We start from the raw sequence: 11,230 nt of genomic DNA, 5'->3' as shown, positions 1-11,230 counted from the left end.
AGCCGGGGCTCAAATAGTAAGTCCTGATCTTGTATGGAAAAGCGCTGCCATTTCTAAATCTGCTGCATCTTGACCTCAGGTTGTTGGCTTCTTTTATTATTGTTGATTTTGGGTGTGAATAATTCATCCCTGCTCAATTTCCCCCCATGCCGTTCATGCTTTCGCCAGCTCTCTATCAACTCAATCCTCCAAACTCTCCTTTCCTCAAAGGCTTAGCCTTTTAAACTAGGACCGCAACATTTTCTTTTTCCTATTTGGCCGGGCTTCTTATTATTGCATTTGATTGCATTACAATTTGAATTCTGTGCCATACAATGGAAGGCAAATATATATCCGTAATAAAAGAGGCAATAAAAATAACAATTAAAAATCATACAGCATCTAGCACAATTGCGTTAATTGTTATGGCTGGCAGGGAAATCAATATGCAATCCTCAAAGACCCTTTGCAATTTTCTAAGTAATGCATTTTGAAGCAAGCGAAGCCATTGCACATTGCCATCCCAAGAGAGGGGTTTGGATCGGACCATTAAGTCCAGAATTTAGCCATCTGCACTATTGACCAGAAGTGTGTGCCACATTCCAACTTCAGGCATGCCGCGGACTTACATAATGGCATGACAAAAGTTGATGGTTTGTTTCTGAGACCTTCTGAATGCGGCCTTTGCATTCCTCAGCCGCTGCATGACAGTCTGACATTTTCCATGAACTTTGGACTGTGAGCCCAAAGTTTCATTCTTGTGCATCAGCAGTCAATTCAGATCCTTCAGTTTACTGTAGAAAGGGGAAACCCTCGCAGCTGCATCATGCCAGTTTGAAAAGCCTGAGGAATAAAGTTGGGCTGGTCTCTCTGCAGGTTTTCTGCTTTTCTTGACTCCCATCCAAATTAGGGGGGGGAGGCTGACCCTTCGGAATATTTTTTGCCTTACCTGTAACACCATCAACCTACCCTGTCCAGTTTTCTCTCTGTATTGGTAAATACCCATTTTTAAATTTTATTTACTTATTGCATTTACATTTACCACCTTTCCTTCAAAGATCCCAAAGGAGTGTACATGGGTCTCCCCTTTGCTCTTCTATTCTCACAACAACCCTGTGAGGTAGGTTCTGTTAAGATACAGTGACTGGGCACAAGATATAGGTCATAACATTATGATGGAAGATTGGGAAAGGTTGTGGAAAACTGATTTAAAATTTACAGATTGTTCTTTGTTGAAAGAAAATTATATGAAGATGATGTATAGATGACACCAGTGCAGTTAGGAAAAATGTATAAAACTAGCTCATATATGTGTTGGAAGTGTTAGGAAAAGGAGGGGACATTTTACCATATGTGGTGGGACTGTAACAAAATTTTAACAAATTGGGAAATGATATACAATGAATTGAAGAAAATGCTCCATCTAACATTTGTTTAAAAACCTGAAGCATTTCTGTTAGGGATTGTAGGAAAAGACCTGCCAAAGAAGTTGAAAAACATCTTCATGTATGCGACAACGGCCGCGAGAGTCTTAATAGCACAAAGATGGGAGACTGAGGAAATCCCGACTAAAGAGAAACTGATGGACTATGCAGAACTGGAAAAATTGACACATAAGCTACGGGACAAGGATAACTGTGACTTTAAAGGTGAATGGGAACCTTTTACAAAATATTTAAAGATGCAACAAAGTGAATTGGACTCCTTGGCAGGTTTTGAATAAACACTCACAAACTTTTTACAGTGGTACCTCAGGTTAAGTACTTAATTCGTTCCGGAGGTCCTTACTTAACCTGAAACTGTTCTTAACTTGAAGCACCACCTCCTGCTGCCGCCACGCCGCCGGAGCACAATTTCTGTTCTCATCCTGAAGCAAAGTTCTTAACCTGAAGCACTATTTCTGGGTTAGCGGAGTCTGTAACCTGAAGCGTATGTAACCTGAGGTACCACTGTATTGATAATATGTTTTGTTTAAATTCCTAATAAAATATTTTTTTTTAAAAAAGAGATACAATGACTGGCCTGGGGTTGTCCCAGCTGATGGGCAGCGACTTCACCCCTTTCTGAGAGATCAGCTGTGCAATTGAGTTCCCGCCATGAATCTCGTTCGGTCAGCAGATCCAGGAGGGTTGACCTCACAAACTATATGTGGGATTTATTATTATTTAATTATTGCATTTATACCCAACCCTTTTGTACTCCATCTTTGCCTGGTGCTAAAGAAGTCCCTCTTCACTCTGATAGAAGAATCAGAGGCACAGGGTGCATATTTTGATTTAATTATGTTTCAAATATTAAGGACAGTTAACCTTTAGAAAGATGGAACACATCACTGAATAGTTTTTTTATGTATGACTCCTGTGCGCCTACATTTTATAACCCCTGTGCTCTCTAGGCGATAAACAATAAACCCTATCTAACCCCAAAGGCGGCACAAATGGTCATTAAGGATGTTGTTTTAGTCAGTTGGAGTGTAAATCCAAACATATCCTTGAAGCTTCCTGGGAGATAGGAGAGGGAAGGGAAGTGAGATAGAGAAAGGAATGTCAACAAGCCAGCTGGAGGCCTGTTTGCCATGGAAATTGTGATAAAAATGCAACATTTGAGGCCCAAATGGCCTGGGCACTTGGGGTACTCCCAAGGAAATTGCAGGGAAGAAGTTCGCAGTATGGAGCCATAAATGTTCACCATCCCATGACCTGTAACTTTTCTTTATGTACGTAGGATGTTTAAGAATGTTATATTTTGGTGTTTTAGGACCCGTTGTGTGCTGTGCTTATAAAACCCTTGTTCTGAAGCTCCTAGTGGCAGAACATTTTCTTAACCTGCTAGAACAACATTGAGTTGAGCTCTGCCAAATTCCAATAACTAACCGGACACTGGACTTGCTTAATTTCCTTGGGTCCATGTTTCTTATTTAAGGGTGGTGTAGCGATGGGGTGAGCTCCTGTTGCTCGGTCCCTGGTCCTGCCCACCTAGCAGTTCAAAAGCACATCAAAATGCAAGTAGATAAATAGGTACCGCTCCGGCGGGAAGGTATATGGTGTTTCCATGCGCTGCTCTGGTTCTTAGTCATGCTGGCCCCATGACCCGGAAGCTGTCTGTGGACAAATGCCGGCTCCCTTGGCCTATAGAATGAGATGAGTGCCACAACCCCAGAGTCGTCCGTGAATGGACCTAACGGTCAGGGATACCTTTACCTAGAAGCTAAATTCTTGCCACAATTCCAGGCTTCCTTGATATCGTTGCCAATTAGCCTCTGGAAAATCTCCTGTGCGGAAGAGTCAATGGGACTGTTTACGTTATGTATTTGACAGTGTAATTTGACGACTGCTCTGGGATTTATTTATTTTTTAAAAATTCATTTATTTAAATGAATTTAATAAAGAAAGAAGTGCAATATTTGGAATCCATTCACTGATTCTGGGGTTGGAGGGTCGTGGGCGGAATGGGCATCATACCTATTTAACAGACACATTTGGAGCCAGCGCCAGATGGAATGAAATCACCAGTTTGTTTGGGCTGCCTGTGTGTTAATTAGACGCACGCTTAAATGTTGCAAAATGTGCGCCCACGTCTTCTCCGCTGTTCCTTCACACATACACATATGCGCTCACACACCGAGCTGACTAACGCAGCACATCACACATAGCGCCACAGCTTCTTGAGTGTGCGAGGTGTGAAGTGTAATTGAAGGGAAGGAAACAGCCTGGGAAACGTTTCTCCATGCAAATTGGAAAGTAAACTCCAGAGGGCTGGGGAGAGATTGCGTTCTCATCCTCGACTGTAGATTTTGATCATATTTTTTGCACCTGCTGATCTGCGCCGCCGTTTCTTGCACTCAGGTAAAAAGCCACAGCGCCAAAGAGACGATCGGAGGCCCATCTTCGTTTCAGCTGCTTTTTATTATTATTATTATTATTTAAATAAGCAAACCTGGAAACTTGTCTGAGCAGCTCCTGAATTAACACTTGCGGGAAGTATTCTTTCTCAATTATTGCGCAGGGCTGCTGCAACTCTCTGAAGGCAGGGTGGCCTATTTAGCAAAATCAACTGTGCATTAGGTAAACATTCTTCCTGAAATATTCATTGGTCCCAGGGAGGTACATCAACAGAAGGCCCTCAAGTCACAAGCTACCAACATCTGATTGCTTCTGCATGGGAAGCGGGTGGTCAGATGTGAGCAGCGAAAAACAAAGTGTGTTAGGAAGATGCAAGGGGGGCCTGTGACAAAATGCTGCAGTCATGCTTCTCCTGTTTAGTTCACTCCTGCAGGATACTTCATTCCTTTGCCCTCCCCATGGTTTTCCCAGTGGCGGAGCGTGGCTTGCTGGTGCTCGGGGCAGTTGTGAGTGCACTGGGGGAGCGGAACACAGAGGGTCACAGAGCCTGCCACGCCGGCCCTGAGCTGCTTTGTGAGGCTGGGATCTGATCTGGATGATTTGACCCAGCAGAGCCAAGGAAGAGATTCCAAGGGAAATCTGGGAATTATAGCTCTTTGGGGAGAGTAAAGGTAAAGGGACCCCTGACCGTTAGGTCCAGTCACGGATGACTCTGGGAGGGAGCCGGCGTTTGTCTGCAGACAGCTTCTGGGTCATGTGGCCAGCATGACTAAGCCGTTTCTGGTGAACCAGAGCAGTGCACGGAAATGCTGTTTCCCTTCCCGCCGGAGTGGTACCTATTTATCTACTTGCACTTTGACGTGCTTATGAACTGCTAGGTTGGCAGGAGCAGGGACCAAGCAACGGGAGCTCACCCCATCGTGGGGATTCGAACCGCCGACCTTCTGATCGGCTCTCAGCACTCTTAACATGCTACAGTTCCCAGGATTCTTTGGGGGAAACCATGACTGTTAAAGTGGCATGTTTGCACTTCAAATATTTGGTGCAGATGTGGCCTTCTATTTCTGTGGACTTACGATAAGCAGAATCATAGAATCATAGAGCTGGAAGAGACCACAAGGGCCATCGAGTCCAACCCCCTGCCAAGCAGCAAACACCATCAGAGCACTCCTGACATATGGTTGTCAAGCCTCTGCTTAAAGACCTCCAAAGAAGGAGACTCCACCACACTCCTTGGCAGCAAATTCCACTGTCAAACAGCTCTTACTGTCAGGAAGTTCTTCCTAATGTTTAGGTGGAATGCTCTTTCTTGTAGTTTGGATCCATTGCTCCGTGTCCGCTTCTCTGGAGCAGAAAACAACCTTTCTCCCTCCTCTATGTGACATCCTTTTATATATTTGAACATGGCTATCATATCACCCCTTAACCTCCTCTTCTCCAGGCTAAACATGCCCAGCTCCCTTAGCCGTTCCTCATAAGGCATCGTTTCCAGGCCTTTGACCATTTTGGTTGCCCTCCTCTGGACACGTTCCAGTTTGTCAGTGTCCTTCTTGAACTGTGGTGCCCAGAACTGGACACAGTACTCCAGGTGAGGTCTGACCAGAGCAGAATACAGCGGCACTATTACTTCCCTTGATCTAGATGCTATACTCCTATTGATGCAGCCCAAAATTGCATTGGCTTTTTTAGCTGCCGCGTCACACTGTTGGCTCATGTCAGGTTTGTGGTCAACCAAGACTCCTAGATCCTTTTCACATGTACTGCTCTCAAGCCAGGTGTCACCCATCTTGTATTTGTGCCTCTCATTTTTTTTGCCCAAGTGCAATACTTTACATTTCTCCCTGTTAAAATTCATCTTGTTTGTTTTGGCCCAGTTCTCTAATCTGTCAAGGTCGTTTTGAAGTGTGATCCTGTCCTCTGGGGTGTTAGCCACCCCTCCCAGTTTGGTGTCATCTGCAAATTTGATCAGGATGCCCTTGAGTCCATCATCCAAGTCGTTGATAAAGATGTTGAATAAGACCGGGCCCAAGACAGAACCCTGTGGCACCCCACTAGTCACTCTTCTCCAGGATGAAGAGGAACCATTGATGAGCACCCTTTGGGTTCGGTCAGTCAGCCCTCCTCCAGTCTGCCGGGACTTCGCCTGTACTCCAGGAATTCTCAAAGATGACTGCCAGTGGTTCTGAGATCACATCTGCCAGTTCTTTTAATACTCTTGGATGCAGTTCATCTGGCCCTGGAGACTTGAATAGGGGGACTGGCACCAGGAGAATGGCTCCGCTCACTCAGATGCATTCTGAAAGGGTAACAATAAGGATGTGCAGGGAACGGGCATCAGATAATGGGGCTGTCTCTGGTAAACAGGAACAGTTGAGCATCTGACTGAAGGGAGAGAAGAAGGCCAGCAAGATACAATTACACAAGCAAATTGAAGAGGAAAGAGTGCAAACAGATGCTGACCCATTAAGAGCTCATGAGAGAGAGAGGAAGAGATGGAGAGAAAATGTTGAGTTGTCAGAGACCAATCTAGGCACACAACTCTGCATATCATTTACATAACTTTAAACGAGAACCAAGTCTCCGCAACAACTGTGGATCATTTACCAAGGCTTATTTTTTTACGGATTTTTTTTCTTCAGCTTCCACCCTCAGGAGCCAGGAAATCTGCTAGTGTCAGCTAATAGTTTACTTGGAATAATCGCCATTTGTGGGACAACTCAGAGGAAGAGGAGAGGGCACTCCATTTCCTGCCAGATGTAATTCTAATAATAACCATTTTGCCAGCTTCAGCAGTTTGGTTGAGATCTGGAATGCTGGGTATTTTTCTTTCTCCTCGAGCTGGGCGCTTCAAGGGAGTCTGGGATTTCATGGAAGCAACGAAGTTTCCAAGATTTCGTGGTCGCAGAGAGAAAGCACGGAAATAGAAACCGTCGAGCAGCCTGGAATTGTCTCCCTGGGCATTTCTGCACGTCAGCCTTCTCACATTGGCGAGGAATCGGTGCGATTCATTGACGACTTCCCTAATCGCAAGGTTTAAAAATACAGGGTTTTAATGTGCTTGTGGTTGAGGAAGGAAGAATCTGGCTGTTTCCTGAAATAGATAGCTACCTACTTGACATCCAACCAGGCTGCTGACTCCCAACCAACTGGAACGCAGGGTTGCATCCAAAGCAGTGCTAACCATGCATTTAAAGCAAAACACTCCACCCTTAAAAAACAAAACCCAAAAAACCCACAATCTAACAGTGCAAGGATTTCTGTTTGTGCAACAGGACTTTCCTCCTGTCCCCCAAATCTATTCTAGGGGCTCACCAAACCCAGTGGAGCACATCTGGGGAGAGTGTGGCTGGAAGAATGCTTCCTACTTGCCTGGGAGAGCAAAAGGTATAGAAACATTTAGTGAAATGCTAAAATTTACATTGTTGTCCCTGGCCCTGCCCATCCTTGGCATGTGGTCCTTGGAAGGTTGCCCAGATGGCAGAGTGGCCTTCAGCCTGAAAAATATTTCCCAACCCTGGCCTAGGACTGGTTCATGTAATGGAAAGACCTTGCTGCAACAAATTCAAGAAGGATAAGGGCTGTCCACTGGCTACAAGTCCTGATTTCACAGAAATTGTAGAGTTGGAAGAGACCTCGAGGGTCCTCTATTCCAATCCCTTGCAGTGCAGAAATCTCAGCTAAAGCATCCGTGACAGATGGCCATCCAACTTCTCCAAGGAAGGAGAGTCCACAACTTCCCGATAATGTTCATTACACTGTCAAACAGCTCTTACCATCAGAAAGTTCTTCCTGGCATTTAGTTTTTTATGTATGCCACAACAGCAGCAAAGTATTGGAAGACGCAAGATCTACCCACCAGGGAAGAATGGCAGATGAAACTGATGGACTACATGGAAATGGCGGAAATGACTGGCAGAATCCGAGACCAGGGAGAAGAGTCAGTAGAAGAAGATTGGAAAAATTTTAAAGTATATTTTTAAAAGTATTGTAAAATTAATGAATGTTAGAAAGACGCTGGAATGAACCTACATGGTCTTAGCAGGAAGGTTATAAAGTATTAAGTTAAAATGGATTGTTAATGGGTTAAAGTGTAAAATGTAAGGTTAAATTGCGTTAAGATAAATTATGGAATAAAATCTGAGAAAGAGGGAAAGGACTTGCTGAAACAATTATGAATTAAGAATACAAAAAGGGAGGCGTGAGGAAGTCATGGAAATAAGTAAATGAAAGATAAAGATATGAAAATACTGGATGTTATTGTTTTTAAATGTTATTGCTTAGCTGTATTGTTTTTGGGTTTTCTTTTTTCTTTTTTCTCTTTTTTTAGCATTGTATTTTTCTGTATTTTTGAAGTATTGTAATCTTTTCTATTATTATTGTCTGTTTTTCTTTCTTTGTAATTGTTAAACTTTAATAAATATCTTTTTTTAAAAAAGAAAGTTCTTCCTGGTGTTTAATCGGAATCTCCATTCTTGGAACTTGAAGCCAATTTTCAGTCCAGGGCAGGAGAAAACAAGCTTGTTCCCTCTTCCATGTGACAGCCCTTGAGCTGTTTGAAAATGGCCATCACATATCTCTTCTCAGCTTCCTCTTTTCCAGGCTAAACATACCCAGCTCCTTCAACTATTCCTCATAAGGCTTGGTTTCCAGACCTTTGATCATCTTGGTTGCCCTCCTCTGCAAACGTGCCAGATTTCCACATGCTGTAGCTCTGGGATCAGAGGAACCAGGCCTCTGAAGACCAGCTGATGGGGAACGACAGCAGAAGGCCCTTTCCCTCATGGCCTGCTTGTGGACTTTCTGTGGGCAACTGGTTGTTCACTACAGGAAGCAGGGTGCTGAACTAGACGGGCACCTATGGGTCGGACCCAGCACAACCTACATTTTATGTTTGGTGCCTGCATAACAAACTCCTTGCAAACCTGTGCACTCTACAAGATGGAAGAACGATAAGTCCCTCAAAGCAAATGGCTCTCCTGTACAGGGGTGTCTTACCCATAGAGGCTAGTGGCCCTCGCCCGCCTCTGCCATGCCACGCCGAAGCAGCACTACACCCAGAGCCTCCGTCTGCCATGGCCACCGCGGCACGAAATGTCCAGCTGAGCCGGGAGGTGCTGCATCCAGCCTCCGCCTCTTCACCACCAGAGGAGTTGCCCTCCAGCTGCTGTCCGCCTCCTCCAGCCCCACCTCCCTAAAAAACTCTGGGAAATGGGGGGCGGCGGAGGGAGCTTTGCACCACAGTGCTGGAAAAGCTTAAGATGGCCCTGCCCCCATAAATGAATCCTGGGGACTGTGGTTTAGAATTCCCATCACCTGTAACGAACTACAGTTCCCAGGATTCGGGGGGGGGGGAGGAGTAGGCTTAAAATATATGGGGTGTGGCTTTGACCATAGCATATACAGTGGTACCTCGGGTTACAGACGGTTCAGGTTACAGACGCTTCAGGTTACAGACTCCGCCAACCCAGAAATAGTGCTTCAGGTTAAGAACTTTGCTTCAGGATGAGAACAGAAATCGTGCTCTGGCGGCGCGGCGGCAGCCAGTGGCGTAGCGTGGGTTGTCAGCACCCGGGGCAAGGCAAGTAATTTGCACCCCCTAACCCGTGGATTTGCGCCCCCTAACCCTAACCCCCAGATGTTGCGCCCGGTGCGGCCGGGCCCCCCTGCACCCCCCACGCTACGCCACTGGCGGCAGCAGGAGGCCCCATTAGCTAAAGTGGTGCTTCAGGTTGAGAACAGTTTCAGATTAAGAACGGACCTCCAGAACGAATTAAGTTCTTAACCCGAGGTACCACTGTAATCTGCTTTGCACAGGCAAATCTGGATGAATAGTTAGTAAATTGGTTGCCTAGAGGAGCCCTTGGTTTTCCAGGGACTTTGCAGCTCAGCCCTGGCCACTAGCACCACACCCGTTCTGAGCTGGTCCTGCCTTGACCTTGGGACACATCAGGTCAAACCCACAGCAGAGACCTGTCTGATGAGACACGCCAGCCAGAGGAGCAGCAGCTGATGAGCTGGCAAGGGGAATGGGGACAGGGAAATTGTTGCATCTCCTGAAGGTCACCCATGCTAACACCCTCACCTCCTTCCTTGTCAACGTCCTCTCCCCTTGCCGGGCATATCTGCAGTGACTGTTCTGTTTAGCTGGCTAGAACAACCTGTCAAAGCTGATGAGGTTATTCTCCTTCTGTGGCCTGTAGTGTACATTGCATGCTGATAAGATCATTAGCCACGGCCGGGATTCGTTATATTGGATTTCTTATTATGCTGAATTGGAGTCATCTTTTTATTTTTATTTTATCCCGCTCCCCTGGAATAAGCCTGATTAATTTTTCATGGGCCTTTACACTACTGTCTCTCCAGTTATACGGTCAAATTAAAGGGGAGCGGGTCGTGAAACCTGGTGAATTTAAATGGAGTAACGGGAGTGCTTAACACTTTTGTCCCAAACAATAAATTAAAAAGACCAAGCTGACTCCATCTGCTCCAAAACAGGGGAAAAACTACGTAAGGGTCAATGGCTAGCACTATGTCAGCAAAGAGGGTGGCAGCCATACAGAAGGTTGGCATGCATTTCGGAACACTTTAGAACTGTCTAACTAACTCCAGCGCTGCTGAGCTCAGCTTGAGGGCTTCTCACAGACTTCTGGTTGGCCTCTATGAAAACAGGATGCTGGATTAATTGGACTTTCTGGGGAGAACTTATGCTGATATTGCTAAACAAGTGTGTGCTAGAAATCATTGCCTATCTCCCAGTAGACCCCAATCTGCCTTCTCCCCATCCCTAACGGAGGACTAGATCTGCTGTGTAGCGTTCAAAATTCGTTAGGTGCCAGGAGCATTTTGCCTCTGACGTCTCCACTGCCTGGAGGTGCATGCCTGGGGACCGTCGGATCCTGACCATTTTCACACACTAACGGTGCATCCTGTAGAATTCTATCTGCAATACTGTATCTGCACAGTCAGAACAAATTTCAGGAATCCAAAAGTGGTATTGAAAAATACGGCTTTGGAGCCATCTGGCCCCCAAATGGCAACTAGACATTCCATTTTGGCAACTGTGACCCTGGTTTCAGGAGCCACCTGGCACCTAGATAATATATATCCGAGTTTCTAGCATGCTGCTATGTGTTCACCCTGCAGCTTATCCACCCCTCTATCAGCAGCCTTATCCTCAGCCAGCAGTGACCCCATGTGACGTGGGTAAAATACCTGAGGGGACGTAAGCTGTGGTGGGGGAGGATGTTTGGCATCCTTGAGCACACACTACTTTTGCTGTAAAAACAGGACCCCCCCTTCTATGTGCTAGGGGTTCGAAGATATGAAACAGCCACCCTCTGACCATTTTTATGGGTTGAAGAAGCCATAACACGTAACACTATTTCTGCCTTTATGGCTTTTCATAGAGG

Source organism: Podarcis melisellensis (assembly GCF_964234715.1).
Source record: "Podarcis melisellensis genome assembly, chromosome: 6".
NCBI lineage: Eukaryota > Metazoa > Chordata > Lepidosauria > Squamata > Lacertidae > Podarcis > Podarcis melisellensis.
The sequence above is the reverse complement of the archived record's forward strand: the minus strand, read 5'-3'. Positions refer to the sequence as shown.